Below are 23,076 nucleotides of genomic sequence, written 5' to 3'. Positions count from 1 at the left end.
ATGAAGACATGTGCTACCTCACTCGATGAATTCGTAGACTTTACTGGAATGAAGTGAGCTACCTTTTCAACATGTCAACCACAAACATGATGGAGTCATGCTGTCTAGATGTCATTAGAAAATCTGTAATAAAATCTATGGAAATGACATTCCATTTCCACTCTGGAATCAAAATCGGTTGTAGTAAACCACCTGGATGCTTACACTCTCCTTTTACCTATTGATAATCCAAACATCTAGCCAAAAAAATTTTCCACTTCCTTATTCAGGTTCGACCAATAGTAAAACTTCTTCACAATTGTCAATGTCTTATGATATTCTAGGTGACCTGAATATGGCTTGACATGAAACTCCCTCAAGATAAGCTTCTTGTGCTCACTGTCATCTAGTACATAGATATTATCTCTAAATCTCACCAAGCCATCTATCGTGAAATGATAATCCACATCTTGTTAACCTGTACCCTGTTGTTGTAACATGTGTCTAAGCTCCCTATACTTGTCATCCTGTTGCCCTGCCTGTAAGATCCACTGATGTAATTCTATGCCATATGAGCTCATTGCTACTACAAGATTTACCTATACTCTTCTACTAAGAGCATCTGCAACCCTATTCTCTTTTCCCTTGATGTACCTGATCTTGAATTCAAACTCATTTATCATGGCCAACTATATAGCTTGCCTAACATTCAGATCCAGTTGGTCAAACAAGTACCTTAGCCCATTGTGATTACTCATCAAATGAATCTCCTGTCAAGAAGGTAATGCCTCCACATCTTCAATGCATAAATGATTGTTTCCAACTCAAGATCATGTGTCACATAGTTCTTCTTGTGCTCATTCATTTTCCTTGACTCATAGCATACAACCTGTCCTTCTTGCATTAGAAACCCACGAAGTCCTCTCTTGCAAGCATTTGTACACACCACGAACTCTTTGTATGGATCTGCGATCTTTAGAACTAGAGCATTTGTCAACAACTTCTTTGAATGCTCAAAATTGGTTGCACATTCTTCTGTCCATTCAGATTTCTTACCTTTTTGTTGCAATGATGTAATAGGGTAGGCAATCCATGAGAAGTTCCTGATGAACCTCCTATAATATCCTGCTAATCCCATGAATGATCTGAGATGAGGAGTTTCACGTTCCATGATAGCTCTTATCTTTTCTGGATCCACTGATATGCCTTCCTTGGAAACCACATGCCCCAAGTAATGTACCTCTATCTGAAAGAAACTGCACTTACTAAGCTTGGCATACGACTGATGTTCTCCTGGAAATCTCAATATTATTGCTAAGTGTTCGACATGTTCTTCCATATTCTTAGAATATGTCAATATATCATCAATGAATACAATCACAAAATTTTCCAAATAAGGATGCAACACACTATTCATCAAGCACATAAAAGTAGCTGGAGCATTAGTCAAACCAAAAGGAATCACAACAAACTCATAATTCCCATCCCTGGTCCGGAAAGCAGTCTTGTAGATGTCATTTTCTTTAATGCGTACTAGATGGTATCTTGATCTCAAATCGATCTTGAGAACACTGTTGTTCCCTTCAACTGGTCAAAAAAGTCATCAATCATTGGCAAAGGGTACCTATTCTTGATGGTTACCTTGTTCAACTGCCTGTAATGAATACACAACCTGAGAGTGCCATCCTTCTTCTTCACAAATAATATTGGTGCACCCCAAGGTGACACACTTGGCCTAATTTATCCCTTGTCAATCATTTCCTTCAACTGCAACTTCAATTCCACTAATTCTAGTGTGTTCATCCTGTACAGTCTCTTTGATGCTGGTGTTTCCCCTGTTACCAACTCAATAGAAAAATCCACTTCCCTGTGAGGCAGTAACTATGAAATTTGTGCTGGGAATACATATTGAAACTGTTGCAAGACCAGATACTTCTCGAAGACATCCGCATCCTCAACTTCCTTACCTTTGCCACTAGAAACATCTACTACATGTTGGGTTGTGTTATATTCTTTCCACGACTAGCCCACGTAGTTAACCAAGGGATTAGAAGGGGGCGGAGCCCCCTCTTCGTTGTGCCGATTGCGTAGCGGGGGGAGTCATAGGGGGTTTGAGGGATGCAGGTAACCCCACTCTATGGGGTCTGGGGTAGCACCCTAGAAAATTTTGGTTTTGGACCCTATATTAGGTTGGGTGGACCTACCTATGGTTTTGTGCATGTTTTTCGCACATGGTTTTGGACGTGATGGTTTTCTGTCCATGGTATTGGATGCTTTGGCATGTATAAATATGTATTGTAACATTGAAAGGAACAAAATGAAAAATCAAGCTGGTAGTCCCAGTTTTGGGATCCAGGGGAAAATCTTTGTGTATATGTGCTTTACGTGTTATGCTCTCACATTTTTTATTTTCTGTGTTTTAGAATTTGTATGCAAGTAATTTTTGTATGGGGTTAAAACCTACATTTGGTATCAGAGCTGTTTTGGCTTCATGGGGACGCCTTTTTTGCTGAGGGGTTTCGCTCGGACCTGTGGTAGACCCTGTTCAGTGGGAGATCTGCGGGATCAATTCTAGTGGTGAATGAAGATGGCGAGCAGTGGAAAGATAGAGATCGAGAAATTTAATGGTCAGAGTTTTGAGTTGTGGAAACTCAATATCGAGGATCTGTTGGTGGATAAATATCAGTGGATCGCGATAGATCTGGGTACTAAACCAACAGGAGTGTCTGATGAAGAATGGAAGAAGTTGGATCAGAAGGTAAAGAGCACAATACGATTGTGTGTCTTAGATTCAGTATTGCTGAATGTATCAGGGGAAGCTATGGCGAAGGCTTTGTGGGACAAGTTAGGGACTTTGTACCAATCTAAGTCTCTGATGAATAAATTGTTCTTGCGGAAAAAGTTGTATAACCCGAGAATGAAAGATGGAGACTCGGTGACAAAACATCTGAACACATTTAATACTGTGGTAAGTCAGTTAGCATCTGTTGATATTAAAATTTTAGATGAAGATAAGTGCCTCAGTTTGTTGTGTTCTCTACCATATTCGTGGGATAGTCTGGTTATTGCAATAGGTAGCAATGCAACTGCCTTACAGTTTGATGAAATAGTCTCATCCTTGTTAACGGAGGAGATGAGATGGAAAAATATGGAGAGCCAGAATGGTGATGTCTTGTCCGTACGAGGACAGTCTCAGAACAGAAACAAAAATAATTCATCGAGTGGGAGATCTAAATCTAGAGGGAGATCTAAATCTCCAGGAAAAATCTGTAAAGGTGGTGTGCTGGAAATGCAGAATGGAAGGACACTACAAAAGGGATTGTAAATCTAAAGCTCTTGATAAAGGAAAGGGATCTGATGATGCTCCTTCTGCAAAGGCGAAAACCACCTCAGATGAAGGTGGGGATGTGTACTTGTCTTCTTCAAGTACACATGTAGATCATGAGGAATGGTTGATTGATTCAGGTGCATCCTTTCACTTCACTCTCCATAGAGAGTGGTTCTTTGAGTATGAGAAATGTGATGGTTGTGATGTATTCTTAGGGGATTATAGGAAGGATAGAATCGTTGGTCGCAGAAAAGTAAAGTTGAAGTTGCAAGGTGGAAGGGTTAGAACACTTCCAGGTGTTCTACATATTCCTACATTGGCCAGAAATATGATTTCTGTAAACAAGCTAGATGATGTAGGTGTAAAAATAATGTTTGAGAAGGATACCTGCAAGATGGTTCTGGGAGCACTGGTATTGATGCGGGGAGTTCGGATTGGAACTCTGTACAAGCTGCAAGGTAGCACTATTGTTGATGGGTGCAACAGTTCTATGGTTCCTGAAAGTGGAGCATAAAATATAGTGGTTTCTGGAGAGAAGACCATGTTGTGGCATCAAAGGCTTGGAAATATTGGAGAGAAGGGCCTTTGAATACTCCATGGTAAAGGTATGGTAGAATGTATGAGTAATAGCTCTCTGGATTTTGATTTCAATGAAAATTGTGTATATGGGAAGCAGAATCGGGTGAGTTTCCCCTCTGGTGGTAAGAGGGCGAAATAGATATTAGAGCTTGTGCACAGTGATGTGTTTGGACCTATGAAGGTTCCATCACTGGGTAAGTCTGTGTACTATGTATCATTTATAGATGACTTCTCAAGGAATACATGGATATATTTCCTTAAGAAGAAATCCGAAGTCTTTGATAGGTTTAAAGAATTTAAGGCTCTGGTGGAAAACTAGATAGAGAAAAAGATAAAGGTGCTGAGGACAGATAACGGTGGAGAGTTTTGCAGTAAATAATTTGAAGAAATCTGTAAGAAGTGTGGTATAGCATGGCAGAAGACTACTCCATATACACCTCAGCAAAATGGAGTTGTAGAAAGAATGAACAAGACGTTGATGGAAAGGGCAAGAAGAATGCTCAGTGGTGTCTAGATAGGACAGGAATTCTGGGTAGAGGCAGTGGAGATAGCATGTTACCTGGTCAATAGATCACCTTCATCAACGTTGGAGGATAAGACTCCACAAGAGGTATGGACTGGTAAGAAACCCTCTCTTTCACATCTAAAGTTATTTAGATGTGATGCATATGTACATGTTCCAAAGGAGAAAAGAACCAAGTTGGATAGTAAATATGAAAAGTGCATCTTTATTGGGTGTAAGGATGGTTTAAAGGGTTATAAGATTTGGAACCCAGTAATAAGGAAGGCTGTGTACAGCCGAGATGTGGTGTTCAAAGAGGTGAAAGATGTTATTAAACATGAAGTCCAACCAAAGGAACTTGAGACTTGAGAAGATAGACTTTGAGCTAGAGGAGGAAGAATCAGACTTTATAGCAGAGGAGGAATCAGAAGATGAAGAGCCACAAACTCCAGGTGTGAGAAGATCAGTGTGAGAAAGAAGGAAGCCAGAAAAGGTATAGTCCATCTACTTTATGTTCAAATTTTGCTTTATCTATTACTGATGATGATCCCAGAACTATGAAGGAAGCAGCAGATTCAGAGGATGGAAAACTCTAGAAAGAGACCATGGTTGATGAAATGGAATCTTTGCACAAAAATGAGGCTTGAGATCTGGTGGAATTGCCGACTGGAAGGAAACCCATTGGAAACAGATGGGTGTTCAAGAAGAAGACAAATACATAAGGAAAGGTGGAGAAATACAAAGCTCGATTGGTAGCAAAAGGTTATTCGTAGGTGCTGGGAATTGATTTTGGTGATATTTTTTCTCCTGTTGCCAAGGTAACTTCTATTAGATTACTTTTATCTATTACTGTTGCTTTTGATTTTGAGGTAGAACAGATGGATGTGAAGACATCATTTCTTCATGAGGATCTGGAAGAGGAGATCTACATGAAGCAACCTGAAGGCTTTGCAGTGAAGGGTAAGAAAGAACTAGTATGCAAGTTAAATAAATCTCTGTATGGGTTAAAACAATCACCAAGGATGTGGTATCAGAAATTTGATACATTTATGCGGGGACTTGGCTTCACCAGAAGCAAAGCATATTAGTGTGTGTATTTTAAATTAATTGGTGACCGTGTTATTTATCGGGTCTTGTGTGTGGATGATATGTTGCTGGTTGGAAATGAAAAATAAATTATCCAAGATTTGAAGACCCATTTGTCCTCCAAATTCGACATGAAAGATCTTGGTGCTGCAAACTATATTTTGGGCATGGAAATGAAAAGAGATTGGACAAAGAGGAAGCTCTGGTTAAACTAGAGGAAGTATGTCAAGACAATATTGCAGAGGTTTAATATGCAGGATAGTAAACTGGTGAAGGTTCCTATTCCTATAGGTGTAAAGTTATCTATTGAACAGTGTCCAAAGACACAAGAAGAGGAAGAGGACATGTCCCGTGTTCCATATGCAAGTGTAGTCAGTAGCCTGATATATGCAATGGTCTGTACTAGACCAGACATTGCACATGCAGTGGGAGTATTGAGCAGGTTTATGTCAAAACCAGGGAAGGAGCACTGGACAACAGTGAAGCGGGTTTTCAGGTATTTGCGTGCCACTAGTGATTATGGTTTGTGCTACCAAGGAAGACCAAGATTGGAAAGAGTGTTGGATATTCGTGGCTTTGTTGATGCAGACTGGGCTGGAGATCTGGATTAGAGAAGATCTACAAGTGGATATGTGTTTAACCTGTTTGGAGGTGCAATCAGTTGGATGAGTAAGAAACAATCTGTAGTGGCACTATCAACTATAGAGGCAGAATACATGGCAGCCACTCATGCAAGCAAGGAAGCAGTTTGGTTGCAGAGATTGTGTTCAAATATGGGGTTAGTACAGGGAGCTATAAGGATAGACTGTGACAGCCAAAATGCAATTTTCTTGGCAAAGAACCCTGCATATCATTCAAAAACAAGGCACATTGATGTTCAGTATCACTTTGTGAGGTATATGATAGAAGACAAAAAGTTGTTGCTGGTAAAGGTGGACACTTTGAAGAATACTGTAGATGCATTAACAAAATCTGTGAGCTCTGAGAATTTCTCTTGGTGTAGAGAAACAATGGGCGTTGCAGGGTTGGATAAATGACTAATCTCTCATGTGGCCCCCTGTGGAAAGAAGACAACAAGTGGGAGAATGTTGGGTTGTGTTATATTCTTTCCACGACTAGCCCACGTAGTTGACCGAGGGGTTAGAAGGGGGGCGGGGCCCCCTCTTCATTGCGTCGATTGCGTAGCGGGGGGAGTCATAGGGGGTTTGAGGGATGCAGGTAACCCCACTCTATGGGGTCTGGAAAATTTTGGTTTTGGACCCTATATTAGGTTGGGAAGACCTACCTATGGTTTTGTGCATGTTTTTTGCACATGGTTTTGGACGCGATGGTTTTCGGTCCATGGTTTTGGACATGATGGTTTTCAGTCCATGGTATTGGATGCTTCGACATGTATAAATATGTATTGTAACATTAAAAGGAACATAATGAAAAATCAAGTTGGTAGTCCCGGTTTTGGGATCTAGGGGAAAATCTCCGTGTATATGTGTTTCATGTGTTATGCTCTCGTATTGTTTATTTTCTATGTTTTAGAATTCGTATGCAGGTAATTTTTGTACGGGGTTAAAACCTACACTACAAACAATACACATCCTTTCCTATGAATACACTTGGTCTGCATTGTTGTAACCATCCTAACTCATGTCTACTTCTTCTTACCCTGCAAGATTCTTTGTTCTCCATTTTCATCCAAGAACTCAATAGCCTTTTCATATAAATATACTTTGGTCTTGTGTAGGTACAACCAATCCATACGCAAGAGCATACTATATGATCCCAATCGAAGCACATTTAGCTGTGTTGATGTAGGCATACCATTCAACTCAAATTCACAAGCTCTTACTTAGTGATGAACTCTTTTCGTAGTACATGTAGCCAACTGCACTAACCAAGACTATGTATGCACTTTTTTATTCAAACCACACCTATCCACTAGTTGAGGATTAATATAACTATAATTAGATCTAGGTTCAATCAAAATAGGAACAAATTGATCACAATGCTTACCATCCGTCTCGATAATAGATGCTTGGTGATCCATCTTCTTGTTATCCAATGTTGTATAAATATTAGGAATACTTTGTCCATCATACCCCACTGTTTGTGCCTCCTGAGCACTGTAGATCTACGGTCTTGATCCAGATTTAAACAGGAACGCAACAAATTACAGATATAAACATAAATACAAATATGCAACAAAAATAACACTTCATTTCATTAATATCAAATACTGAAATACGCTTACAAACAAAATGGAAATAAGACTAGCTCAGGCGATGGTAGCTTATCTCTGAGAAAAGATGTGGTGGCTACATGCCTCTGAACTGAGTTATAATGAGGCTCAAGGGCCTTTTTATTATTGAACAATAAGGGAAAACCCTAAACAACCAAAACCCTAACCTGAGGAGATGTAACACCAAGAGTTTATGGGCCCTGTTGGGGCTAGTTGGGCAGCCAACTTCCTGGGGTCGTAACTTGGTCATATTATCTTCGTTTGACGCGTATGATACCTAGTTGGAAAGATATATCTGAGGACTACAACTCATGATGCAATTTTTATCAATATCATCAAAGGAATTTTTCCAAAAAAAATGTCGTTTAGGGCCTCAAAACGGCTTTGGAAGTTCAAGACCCGAAAAATGCCAAAAATAGTAAATTGTGCTATAATTAAGGAAACTGAACAAAAAAAACAAAAAAAAAACAAAACAAACAAAACAAAAACAAAACAAACAAAAAAAAAACAAAACAAAAACAAGAAAACAAAAACAAAAAAAAGACTTGAAAGAACAAAGTGGAATAGGCGAGTGGCCACCAATATCCACCCGGATCAGGTCTACCACCCTGATGTTGTGGAAAATATCTCCCACGATGCTCTCCACCACAAGTCCAACACTGTAGAAGTTTCCTGCCATCACCCTTGTTCTTCTCCTCAAATTGAAACCCCTGTCCTCTGTCAAATGCCTTGAACTTCTTAGGTGGTGCCACATTCTATTTGTTACCTGTGCCCTGAGGTCTTGTTCGTTTCTTATTCCATCTTCCTTTAGTCTTGTCACTACCCTTCCAATCTTGCTTAGTCTCAAACCTACGCTTCGATTGCTTATAATAATGGTTTAGCTTTCGATCAGATTCCTCCAACAATCTAGGCTCATCAAACTCAATCTTGTCTTTGAATGCTTCCGGCAACTGTTGGGTCTTGAAAATGTCATTCATTTCCATTACACTTTCACTATTATGTCCATTATATCACCTCCATTTCACTACTATGTCACCACATTCATCCCACTTTCATTATCATTGGGCCACATTTATGTTTTTCCAAACTTTATTAATTCTAAGCCTTTTTAAGTGAATTTGTGGTTAAAAATTAGAAAATAATGTGCATATGCTTATACCTAACAAGTGGGTTGAGATTGTTGACATGTGTAGGTTAAAAGGAGGCTTCTAGAAGACCCTTATGTGGCACTCTAAGGCCAAATTCGAATTTGAGTGGAAAGAATCATGGGATCATGAGGATATGTGTCACATCTCCTAATTGTATTGAAACTCTAAGAAGACATGTGTCTTATCAGTTCCTATTTTGATTAGGACTCTAGAGGTAGAGGGAGAGATTCATGGACTCTCATTAATGAGATGGCTTCTCATCTTTTTTGTATAAATAGGATATCTCTCTCCTTCATTTGTTAGCTTGTTAGCTTGTTAGTCTTAGCTTAGCTTGCCTTTGTACATCTTCCTTGATGGCTTTAGAAAGCTTTGGAGAGCTTTGTTGTACTTTGTAATTTTGAATAATTTGAATAAAGCTTTGATGTTCTCAACATGGAAGGAGATGTGAAGTAGATGTCATGGAGCACATTAGAATGTAAGGTAGAGTAGATTTTATTTTGTAATTTTGCTTTGATTTTATTATGTCATTTGATTGCTTTCAAGTTTGATAGATTAGAGTTTCCATTGATGCAATTTTAATTCATGCAAGTGTGTTCAACCAGTTGATTGTAGATTAGTTTTTCTTTACATGTTTTTGCATCAAATAGTGACATGAGATTTGCCTCTATGTTGAAATTTTTCTTAAGCTTTTCAATTTCAGTTATGCTTTGATTTCAGTCTTATTTATTTGGTGTTGTTAGATAGTTTAGACATCAAATTCTTCATGTCATTTGACATTATCTCTAGAGCCATGGCTTAACCCCGAAAAGCTACTTGGCGAGCTATCGGATTATGAGTGAAGTGATTTGATTTTACTTTCATCTCTGCAATTAGATATCAAGTTCTTCATGTCATTTGACGTTAGCTCCAGAGCCATGGCTTAACCCCAAAAAGCTACTTGGCGAGCTATCGGATTATGAGTGAAGTAATTTGATTTTGCTTTCATTTAGATATCAATTCTTCATGTTATTTGACGTTATCTCCAGAGCCATGGCTTAACCCAGAAAAGCTACTTGGCGAGTTATCGGATTATAAGTGAAGTAAATTGATCTTGTTTTCGTTAGTCTGCAATTTTTGGTTTGTTTGAGTGCAATAGTTTAGATTTTATTTCTGTAATTAGATGGGCAGAAAAGACAGTGATTTCATGATCAGTATTTCATCTTTTGTTTGATTTAAGTAGCTACGTATTTACATTCCTGTTCAAGTATTAATTTTATCAATATCATGGTTTGAGATCTTTTGAAGTGCTAAGTTTTGGAAATTACCATAAGGGACATAAACCTTGTCTTGAAATCTACATCCATACTTGACCTTTAAAAGTATTCTTAAGACCTTAGAATAGGATTTCCATTTGCATTAGACACTTTAGGAGATCAACAAGAACAAAACCCCAAAACAAGATAAAAACTATAAAACAAAGAAGTAAGAAAAAGGTTAACTAAGCACATATGGTGCACCACACTTTATCAGTTTACGATACCTGGATTGATAATTTATGTAGAGCAATTTAAGACATTATATTGACTAGACAACAACCCACTGATGAATCTATGAATCTTAGCTTTCTCATCTTTAGGATAAGGCACATACCTCAACAAATCCAAGAATCTTCTAGTATACTCCTCATCAGTCATAGATCCCATCTTCAACTCATAGAAATTCTTTGACCAGTCATTATAGTATATCTTATATAGATACTTCTTCCTGAAAGTATCTCGAACTCACTCCAAGTCGGCTCCTCTTCCTGAATGCCTCTGCCATTCTTTACATATTCCCACCAAATGTACGCTTTACCTTTGAGACTGAACGTAGCTATTCTGGCCTTCACGTTCTCTGAGTAATCATGAAACCAGAAGAACTTATTCATCCCAAGCAACCATGCTTCAACATCCTGTGACTTCTTCATTTCCCCATCAAATGTAGGTGGCTTGTCTTTCTTGAACTCATTTGAAAAATATCCCCTATCACTCCTCCTATAAGGATGATAGCGATGATGACCATGATACCTATCTGAGCCAGAACTAGAGTAAATCCCATGTCCACTGCCTAATCTATCATGTGTATCCAAGAACCTTCCATATTTGATGGTATACTCTATATATGACCCATTCCCACCATGAGACCTGCTACCATATGCTCCATTATTCCTATCCTCCTGCCCATGACTAATCCTAAGTGGTCTATATCTCTGCATGTATGACAAACTCTAAAGGATAGCTACATTAAGTTCTGCCTATTTCTCCTGTGCCCTAGCAAGTCCCTCTTGTGATTGAATGATCATATCATTATCTTATTTGCAACTTATTATCTTTTCCTTCAAACTTCTCAAAGTTTTTTCTATGTGAGGGGAGTACCCATCACCATGTTTCTCATATGACTGTAGGGAGAGTCGTGCGAACTGTATTCCACCATTTTTCTTGTCATCTTTAATCTTCTTCCTGCAAAGATACGATGTCAGATAACCAAACATAAACATAATCAAATGTACCTCAGTGAAGTTTAGGGGAGGCTATCTGATATGCGAGATCAATCCATATTAGCATAACATATATATATACACAATGAAATCATCATATTCATCATCTCAACATCAAGCTATGCATGATGATACAATTGCAACAATCACCATCACCATGCATACTTGACACACACATAGACCATAAGCATAATGACCACATATGCAACTGGCATGCATTCATGGCAAACACAACCAACAACAAAAACATCAACTTCTACATGAAAACACAACTACAAAAATGACCACCACTATGCATACACATCAAACACATGTACAACCTTCATCCATGCATGACACACACATCCGGCCCATCCAGTTTAAGTGTTGAACCTGGGAGCTCTGATACCATTTTGTAAACCCCTCCTCCCACACTTACCCAAGCTTATTGGTATACCAGGACAAATATGTGATAAAGAGTTACTATGATATGATTCAACCTCCTAGGTATAGTTAAGGAAGTGGAATCGACGAACGAAACCAAACTGACCTTCCTCAAGAGATATAAGGCCCCCCAGGAGCTAACCAACCACTCCAGGAAATCAACCCCTGAGTTAACTTGTGTTTTCATTGACTTGGGCTCTTAGTTGCTCATATGAAAATGCAATTCAATGACTATAAGATTCCAGTCGCTCCCATAATCCTACTTCGCAGTGACTGTAGACTAATTTACTCTGATGCTCTACTTCTAGGGTCTCATACTTATTTGAGAATCATCAAGAAGGTCTGGTTCCCTCCCATAATAGTTGTATTATCATCTATTAGGTCATACATTCATTTACTAACCAAAGCATGATGAGAGCCATAACTCAAGTTTGTCATAAAACCATGCTTATAACCAACATATAACCATAGAAATATCAATGATATAACAACCATCAAAGCGACATGATAACAAGTAAATTTACTCATGAAATACAAGAGGAAATGAGCTCTTATTAACATATGCAAAACCAACCAAGTCAAAGACTTCCATATACCACCTGACCATAGATTAGGTTGAACCAAATCTCTCTTTCAACCAAACACCCCCATGGCATATTCTAAGCGTGAATGTGGGATCTCATGGAATAAACCAACCAAAACCAAACCAAGGCTTCTAGAGGTCAAACCACCTCAACCCTCAACCGGTGATTCCACCTCACGGTTGGACATCACTAACCATCACTAGATCAGTCTCTACCCAAGTTGTCCAGGGCTCCAGATCGTTTGTTCCAACCTGGCTCCAGGACTAGTAACTCAACCCAAGTTGTTCTAGGGTTTCAAGAGCATTTGTCCAAACAAGACTCTAGGAACCAATAACTCAACCCACAAACATAAGGAACATGAGCACCAATCAGAAAACAAAAGGGAAAATCCACAACACCATGGTTGTCTAGGAAATGGAAAGGCTAGGAAAAACCAATGTCAATCCATGAAATCCTCCATCCTAATGACATATCATAACCAAAAAACTACATGCATACACCATGCACGCTAAAACTAGCAAGGAAATCATACATGCAACTTGGTACCTGCAAAGAAACCTATTGTAGCTACTAATCCCATTGTTCCCTGATGTTTTTCTACTTTTCCTTTGCCTTCTTGCTCCAAATCCAAAATGTGCCCAAAATCGTCCAAGAGTGCTCCAAGAAAACTCTAAGTGTGTAAGAGTATGAGAGAGAGAATAGAGAGAGAGATCCAAGTTAAAACTAAAAAAACGTTATGAACTGATCCTCATAAGCCTTTTTATCATTGAGGCCTCTATTTTCTTCATTTTCCTTCATTTTTCCTTCAATTTCCCTCACACTCAATTTTGTGACCTTTCACCTTCCTTTCCTCCTCTTTTCCATTATTTTCATAAATAAAATGCCAATTAATGTCGCTTTTCCTTTGCCATTGCCTTTTTTGATTTCCATAACCATTAATAAATCACAAGTGATCCCAATCACTATGTTTTTCCCAACATTTAGCTTGGAATACATGTCCTGTGACCTTGGTTATTAGTTTTTCTTTATTAACTTTATTACATTGATTTTTAACTGGGGTTGTTACAACGTAGACACTCTCTTCGCCCCGATTGCATCAAGATGTTTGTGCTGGATGAAGCCGATGAAATGCTTTCCAGGGGTTTCAAAGACCAGATCTATGATATTTTTCAGCTACTCCCTTCAGCGATTCAGGTGGGTGTTTTCTCTGCTACAATGCCCCCTGAAGCACTTGAGATCACCAGGAAATTCATGAGTAAGCCTGTGAGGATTCTAGTGAAGAGGGACGAGTTGACACTCGAGGGTATCAAGCAGTTCTATGTCAATGTTGAAAAAGAGGATTGGAAACTTGATACACTGTGTGATCTGTATGAGACCCTGGCAATCACACAAAGCGTTATTTTTGTTAACACCAGGCGAAAGGTTGATTGGTTGACGGACAAGATGACAGCTCGTGACCACACTGTCTCCGCTACTCATGGGGACATGGATCAAAACACCAGGGATGTCATTATGAGGGAATTTCGATCTGGATCCTCACGTGTACTGATTACAATTGATCTGCTGGCATGCGGTATTGATGTGCAACAAGTTTCACTGGTCATCAGCTATGACCTTCCTACCTGCCCAAAAAACTACCTCCATTGAATTGGTTGTTTTGGCAGGTTTGGAAGGGAGGGTGTTGCAATTAACTTTGTTACAAGAGATGATGAGAGAGTGTTATAATACATTCAGAGGTTCTGCAATGTGGTTATTGAGGTGCTTCCTTCTAATTTTTTTAATCTTCTTTGAGGTCTTGTTAAAAAGTTCTTGTGAGATTCTCAAATTATCAATTTTTTTAATTGTCAGACAATTCTTTATCTCGCCTCAAAACAAGCGACAGGTTTTGAGTAGTAAACTTTGAGGCCTATAAATTTGAGATTTCTTAGTATTGGAGTAGGTGTTGGGCGCTAAAAGCTTGCTGTTCATCCAGATAAGGACTATTCAAATTTTTGTATGTTTGTCATATTCGACATAAAAGATTCTTATGTGATATAGACAACAACATTTTTTTGACGTTTCTAGGTTGTCTGTATTGTTTGATTTATTCCATTGATGAGCCTTTGATGTATGAGATGCACGCTTTGGAAATTTTATACCACTCGGGTTATTTGTGATACCAATTGTTACATGCAATTAGGCATTTGTGCAACTTATTATATGATGCAATATTTTTCTGGAAAAAAAAAATAAAAGAAAAGAGCTCAAAATTGTGAATGTAAACCTGTCTCTATCGAAAAACGTATCAGTTTGGGATATCAACAACAATTCTAGTTGTACTGTGTGAAACAAAAAGAATGATGATGGCAAGAGACCAAATATTGGGAGACGAGAATTCAATGAAAACCATTCAATGATTTTGTTTTTCTTACGTATGCTCAGAGGGAAAAAAGCTTTTTTCATTCGATTAAATAATGCACTTCAATTATCTAGCTACATTATATTTATAGGATGCTATTAAAGATTGCATTTAGACATACACACTTGATGATGCCGATCATTCATTTAATATTTTATTTTTAATTTAGATCGGATTTTTTTTAAGTTTGTTAATAATTGTTGACTACATCATGGTCATGTCTAAAAATAACACCTGAATAGGGCAATGAATTGAACCAATGACTTAACATTTAGGAGTGCCTTAACAACGCACCCAATCATCGTCTATCCAAGGCCACATGGACAATTTGGATTGAATATTAAGATTTAAACTTATTTTTAAATATTTTATTTTATTTAGATATTAAAATTAAAATTAATTTTTAATTTATTTTATTTAATTTAAATAATAATATTTAAAATTACTTTTTATTAATTTTAATTTTATATTTATATATTAATATAAAATAATAATAATAATAATAATTTTTTATTTTAATAAGCATAAATTTAATTTTGTTTTCGGGATCTTGGATAAATGGTGATGAGGTACTCTGTTAAAGGTCACTAGTGCAATTCCTTGCCCGATCGAGGTGATATATTAAACATGATAAAAATGTATTCTTATCGTGCTTACTATATCTATAAATATTTGTTTATTAAAATATTATATTTTTAATTAAAAATATATTTATTTAAAAATCATATATAATATATTATTATTTTAGTTTCATATTTATTAAGTAAATATCTTTTAAAAAATAAAAAATAAAAACAATATAAATATGGTTAATCTTAAATTATAAATAATAACATGAATAAGATTATATTAATTTTTTAATAAAATATAATTATTGATAGCATGACTAAGATCATATTAAATTTTTAATAAAATATAATTTTTAATAGTTATTATTTTTTTTAAAATAATGATATGAACAAAAATGTATGTTTATTGAATAGTTATATTATAAATGAGTTAATCAATATTAAATTTTTAATAAAATATAATTTTTAATAGTTATTATTTTTTTTAAAATAATGATATGAACAAAAATGTATGTTTATTGAATAGTTATATTATAAATGAGTTAATCAATATAAAGTAAATTAATGATATAAAAATAGGATATTGGTAATTTAAAAATAAGTTAACATGCTTAATTTTTTTTTAAATTATGAACCAATTTAATATAATAATTATTTTTATTTTTTTAAGAATGTAAATTATATATATATATATATATATATATATATATAAAAATGATTTTGAAGTATGCATATATATACTTTATCATTATAAATTTATTCTATCTTATATATTTAAAATTAATATAAATTATAATTATAAATACTTAATCATATTAAAATATAAGATAATAATTATTAATTATCATATCGGTAATATTGAATATCACATATTTATATATTATAATTATCTTAAATTATATTTATTAATTCATAACTATTTTAAATTTATAAAATTAAAATTAAATAATTATATAAAATTTCCAAAAAAAAATAAAAGTTATCTAAATTTATATCTTAAAAATACAATTTAATATATTAAAAATTAATTTAAATGAAAATGTAAAAAATTGATATATTATAATTATCTTAAATTATATTTATTTTAAATTTATTAGATTAAAATTAAATATTTATATAAAATTTCAAAAAAATAAAAATTATTTAAATTTATATCTTAAAAATAAAATTTATTACATTAAAAATTAATTTGAATGAAAATGTTAAAAAAATATATTAATAAAAAATAATGATAAAAATTAAAATAATAGTTAACCAATAGTGAAGTTTAGGTATATGATTAGAAGAAAATGAGCTACTTTTGACAAACTTAATAAATCTGTTCGAATAAATTAAAAAGTACTAATGTTCTACAAGTTTGAAATGTGTCCATGAGTTTGGGCTTCGCCTCACTTGTCTTTGTGACCACTGTAATGGGACTATGGAGTTTTACCACGAATCTGTTGGCAAGGTAAGAATTTCAAATCTTAAACTCCCTTCAAATTTATGTAATTTGATTGTTTTGATTATTTTAACAAAAAAAATGTTAATAAATATGATTTTTTTTAATGATCACTCATGTTATCCCAAATCTTTTCCATACTTTTCTATGTATTTTGGATAAAATATTTTTATATACATCAATAAATGACATTTTATAGTTATTTTATATATCAAATTATATAGACACAATTTCACCCATAGAAAAATAATAACATGCCTTATTTTCATAAATAATTAATTAATATTATAATAATAACATGCCTTATTTTCATAAATAAATAATTAATATTGTAATTGAAAATACAAATAATATTATATTATTGAGCATAGTAAATGTTATTATTATGATAATTACGGTTCACTCTTCACAAGCATGACCATAGAATGTGGTACGAGCAAGAGGTTATAAAAGCATAAGCGTCGCATTAGAATCTTATGAAAAGCAATGTCGGTTAACAGTGACGAGGGGGCTTTCACTCTTTAATGTAGATTTGCTTTTTAATTTTTCAAGTAATAGAGAAAGAAAGTAATTGCTCTTTAATTTTTCAAATAATATAGCGAGAGAGTCCAGCTGTAAAAGAATACAATTCAATACCATCTATATCACTGAACCAAAAATATTTAATTGTAACTCCATCCCATCACTCATTAATATATTAAATATTCATTCTCACTTTTGTTATTCCATCCCATCACTCATTAATATGTTAAATATTCAATCGTGCTTTTATAAGGCAAACATTAATCTATATGCAACTTTGATAATTTATTTGGTATCTATAAGGAAAACGTTAATCTATATGTAACTTTGACAATTTACTTAGTAAATGAAATTGTCAAAATAATTTATTTATTTATTTTTTTTTTAAATATATATTAATAATGAAAAAGAGAAAGGAAAAGTATATATAAAGATTTTTTTTCCTATGAGAACAGTTACAACAGTTAAAATAATGATATAATTTAATTTTTTTAAATATATATTAATAATGAAAAAGAGAAAGGAAAAGTATATATAAAGATTTTTTTTCCCTATGAGAACACTTAGAACAGTTAAAATAATGATATAATTTAAATAAGAATGTGGATTTAATAATTTAATATTTTTAATTAACATTGTTTATTTGGGTAGGCATTGCATATGTATCTCATTATGCTGTAATTAATAAAAAACATCCTAAAGACTAATTTTATTATCAAAAACACACTTGCAATGTTGTTTCCAAAGTATATAAATAAAATACTCTTAAGCAATGCTAAATACTAGACAAAAAGTCCCTATGGAATCTCCCAACAAAACTATTCAACTTAGATTGAACTTAAGCCCAACAAGATTTTGTAGAAAAAAACATTCTTATAAAATATGCTTCACTTTTTATTATCCCAAACAAAAATGACATAGTTACTTTTAGATAATTAAACTCTAAAAAAATATTTTGATAAATTATCAACCAAACAAAAAAATTAAATTTTAGAGAAAACTCTAATTGACCAAAAACTCAATAACTTCATCCCTAAAAAAAAACCACATAACATTAAAAATTAACTCTAATAGAGATGCAAAATGAAATAAACCTTATGAAAATCGACCAGAACCAATAGGGTGGCTTTGAACGATGAAGAGCTAGGGTTTCAAGCTTCTTCAAGCGTTGAACTCCATGGAGGGGCGCAAAGGGGGGAGCTCCACTCCCTCCTACAATCAGGTCGTAGCCAGCCGAGGTAAGAAACCGATAGAAATTGTAAGAGGTCCTTCAGGAGAAGGGAAAAGGAATATTGAAGAGGAACATGATTTGACCAATACAAGGGAGGACAATAGAACAAAAGAAAATAAGGAAGAAGACAAGAAACAGGAAGCAGAAAACAAAATGCAAAAGGGGCCATGTAAACCTAAAGCTGAGGTCACACCCAGAGTACTTTTAAATGATCCTGCTCTGCAGGTGCGCAGGAACCACATGCGGACCTATGCTATCATTTGTAAATTCATGGGATTATGGCCCACAGAAAAGGCGCTACAAGCGTGGATTAAATACCACTGGAAATTGAAAGGAGGCATAGACCTGCATCTTGGGTCAAAGGGTTTCTTCACTATGGTCTTTACAAATATTGAGGACAAATACAAGGTGTTTGAAGGAGGGCCCTAATTCTATGCAGCCGCAGGCCTCTACATGCGGCCTTGGATGATGAATTTTGTCCCAAAGCGAGAGACTTTCACTTCGGTCCTGGTCTGGGTAAGACTCTATTCCCTACCTCTAGATTACTGGAAAACTGAATCTTTATCTGCCATAGGAAACAAATTAGGGCATTTTGTCAAAGCATCTGAGGCCACCAGAAGGGGAAAATATACTTCCTTCACATGAATATGTGTGGAGATGGATCTCTCTGGAGCTCTACCAGATGAGGTCATCTTGGAAGTTTTTGATGAAGAATGGGTGAAAACAGTAGATTATGAACATATTCCTTTCATATGTCGCAGATGCCATGAGCATGGGCACCTATTTAGAGACTGCCCTCTCAGTAAAATAGAGAACAAAAGTAAAGCTACCATAGTGAAAGACACTGAAAACTTTCACAAAGTGGGATATAGAGGAAAAGGGGGCAAAAGGGGGCCAAAGAAACATCAAACAGAAGGGCAACAAGCCAGTCTGAACAGGTTCCAAGTACTAGAAGAAGAGGAAGAGACAACAAAGGTAGATCAGGTAATGGAAGGCAACTCAGGGGAGAAGGAGAAAGAAGAAAATAGTGGGCAAACACAGGATATTAATAAACAGAAAGAGACTACGTTGAGAACTAGAAATGGACCAAGAAATGACCCAGAGTGAGATGGAAATGGAGGATCATGAACTGTAGGATATTCTTGATAGAGAACACCTAGATCTGGAAGGGTTCTTGAAACAGGGGACCATGGGAGGGGTAGACTCATTACCTTAAGAAGATTTCAAAAGAGTACAACAGCTGTTCCTATGGAAAACTCAAGCTAAAGGGCTGGAAAGGCAAAGAAACAACGAAAGGCAGGACAACGAAGGTGTGAAAACTATGAAAACCACACCAGGATTAGCTACTAGAAATCCAGGAAGGGAAAGAGGCAGAAAAAAGAAAAATGAGTTATTGATGGAATGTGGAAAGCTAATGATAGATTCAGGTAAGATGAAAGATCTAACCAGCTACTCCTTTACAAATCTTTCATAATGAAGTTCACATCTTGGAATATCAGAGGTCTAGGAAGTAAAAGAAAACAAAGAATACTTAGCAATAGAATGAAACAAGAAGCTCTGGATATGATCTTTATCCAGGAAACTAAATGTTCCATTCAAAAAATAAAAGAAATACACAGTAAATGGCTCAATAAATATGAGTTTCTAGAAGTCAAAGCAAATAAAACAATAGGAGGTATACTTACTCTTTGGAACCCCCAAAATATTGGCATAATAGATGTTGAGGCATCTAGGAATTATTTATCAGTGGTTATTCAGCTTATGGGAGATAGGGAGACTTATTTGATTACAAATTTTTATGGCCCCCAAACACCAGATGATAAACTCAAGCTTCTAGATTCTCTTGTGGAATTAAGAGATAGACATGCAGGAGTACCATGGATCATGGGTGGGGACTTCAACATGATCAAATCACTATCGGAGAAAAAAGGTGGAACCAGAACTTTAAGCAAAGACTCTATAGCATTTCAAACTTTTATAGACAATATGAAGCTAGTTGACACTGATATGAGTAATGGCCTCTTTACATGGAACAATAAGAGAGGAGGAGAGTCTCAAGTAGCCTCAAAGTTAGACAGATTCATAATCTCATAGGACCTTATGCTCACAGATAAGGAAATGACAGTGAGAATTCTCCCCTTTGGAGGCTCAGACCATTGGCCTGTACAACTTGAGGTTCAGGGCATTGGCACCCCCAAGAACAGACCTTTTAGATTTGAGAATATCTGGCTCACCCACCCAGATTTTATCAGCAACATTGCAAAATGGTGGATAGAAGATCTGCATATTCAGGGTACAAGAATGTTTCTTCTACACAAAAGACTAAAACACATCAAGCTCAGACTCAAAGATTGGAACAAGAATGAATTTGGTAATATTTTTGAAGCGAAAAAAGTTGTTGAAGGTAAAATGCAGGAACTCAATCAAGCCCTTATCATGGATGGCTTTGATAGAGTCAGAAATGATCAAGTCACCAAGCATCATCAAGACTGGGAGAACTTATGTAAACAAGAGGAGATATTTTGGAGACAAAAATCAAGAGTTCAATGGCTAAAAGAAGGGGAGCGAAACACTAGGTTTTTCCACAGATCCACCATGGCGAACAGATCTCATAATAGGATCTCATCGATCAAGGACGCCGGAGGTCAACTACTCAATACCCATGAAGATATAGAAGCTGTGTTGGTTCAGCACTTTCGAAGTATCGCAGAGGAGACTATTTTAGACAGAGCTCATTTTATCAGGGACTTAACAAGGCACATACCTAAGCTAGTAACAAGAGAGGATAATTTCAATCTCAATAGGCCAGTGACTGAAGAGGAGGTTAGTGAGGTCATCAAAGAAATGCAGAATGGTAAAGCGCCAGGCCCTGATGGTTTCAATGTGGATTTCTTTAAAGCTTGCTGGAACATTGTCAAGCAAGATATTTTGAATGTCGTGGAGGACTCTAGGATGAATAGAACCATTTTGAAGGTGCTCAATACATCCTTCATCTCTTTGATCCCCAAACAGGACATTGCTCAGACTCCAGACAGATTTAGACCCATAGCTTTGTGCAATGTGGTATACAAGATAATATCCAAAGTTATTGCCAATAGACTCAAACCCCTTCTTCCTACTCTAGTTTCTGGGGAGCAATCAGGATATGTGGAGGGTAGACAAATTCTCAATAACATCATTCAAGCGCATGAGGTGGTTCATTCATTGTTAAGCAATAGGAAGGCGAGAATGATTATGAAATTGGACCTAGCCAAAGCTTATGATAAGTTGAATTGGACCTATATCAGGAAGGTCCTTCTAGCGTTTGGATTTGACCATAACTGGGTAAGATGGGTGTTGGGTCCCTATAATACTAGTAATTACCCCATTACTATTGTAGTTGCATCCCTTATTAATATTGTTGTGGCCCCTATTATCCACATATTGTTATTACTGTGCCCCATAGAATCCCTCTATTGTTATTTTTGTGGCTTTATATTATTATTGTTAGGTCGGCTGGGTTATATTGTGACTCCTTAGACTCCTATATATAGAAAGAAGGTTTTGTCATTTGAATCATCCAAGAATTGTTCATTTATGTAATGTAAAGGAGGTTGCCCACTCGAAGAGGCTAAATTCCAAGGTGTTGATCTATCTTTTCTATCTTTTCTTGAGCTGGTTTTTTAACATTTGGTATCAGAGCTTTGGATTCTAGGGTTTCGCTGCTCCAAACAGGTTATCGTGGCATTTTCGCTATAAATTTTTTTCTGCGATGTTTCAGAAGTTGCAAATAAAACCCATTTGAGAAGAAATCGCGCTGAACCTCAGGTCCGAATTTCAAAGTTTTTGCGCTATATTTGCAGATATATGATCTGAGGAAGTTGATCTTTTTGCAGACTCCTAAATTACATTCCAAACAGGTGACCCGGGGAAAATCGTCATAAATTTCTCTCTGGGGATCGGATTGAAATTTCATAAGAAGGTATAGAAAGAGGACAGATTGTAGTTTCTTGCATGCATTTTTCAGATCCAAAAGTCGAAACAGTGACTCGTGGCACGTCGTACAAGTTCACTCTACTGAACTAGTCTATAATCAAGTCACTGTGGGAGATCTCGCATAACTCTTCTTTGGAGAATCCAATTTGGGTCAGACTTGTGGCATTTGAAAGAGGACACAGAGGGCTACTACAGGTCACAAATTCAGATCTAGATGATTGGAAAGTACAGAGATACATCAGAGGAAATATCGAGCTCCTACAAAGTGAAAAAAGGTGTGTAGATTTTCTTAAATTTTTGCTTAAGCTTGGGTTGAAAATTTATTTTGAAGGAATTCAAAGGGCATAGTAGAGCATTATTATCAGTAACTGATGCCCAGAGCAAAGAAAATGCAAACACCTAGTAAGCAACCTGAAAGCTCTAGCATGACTCATGAAGAAGAGGAAGAAATGCTACATGATATATCAAAATTACAAGAACAAGTGCAACAAATGTCACTGTCACAAAAGCTAACAGAAGCTAAGATAAATGGCGTGGAAGCTAAGATGAATGGCATGGAAGCT

The 23,076-nt window shown here is 35.8% G+C and overlaps 1 pseudogene; it reads left to right on the top strand.

Moving 5' to 3' along the window:
• LOC149262073 (eukaryotic initiation factor 4A-6-like) overlaps nucleotides 1-14,168 on the top strand; it is a 75,342-nt pseudogene extending 61,174 nt beyond the window's left edge.
• Nucleotides 14,169-23,076: the final 8,908 nt, after the last annotated feature.

This window comes from Pinus tabuliformis, chromosome 6 (genome assembly GCF_031772625.1).
Source record: "Pinus tabuliformis cultivar Carrire ecotype Pingquan chromosome 6, CPIR1, whole genome shotgun sequence".
NCBI classification, from domain to species: domain Eukaryota; kingdom Viridiplantae; phylum Streptophyta; class Pinopsida; order Pinales; family Pinaceae; genus Pinus; species Pinus tabuliformis.
This window is presented reverse-complemented; position numbering and strand designations above follow the sequence as displayed.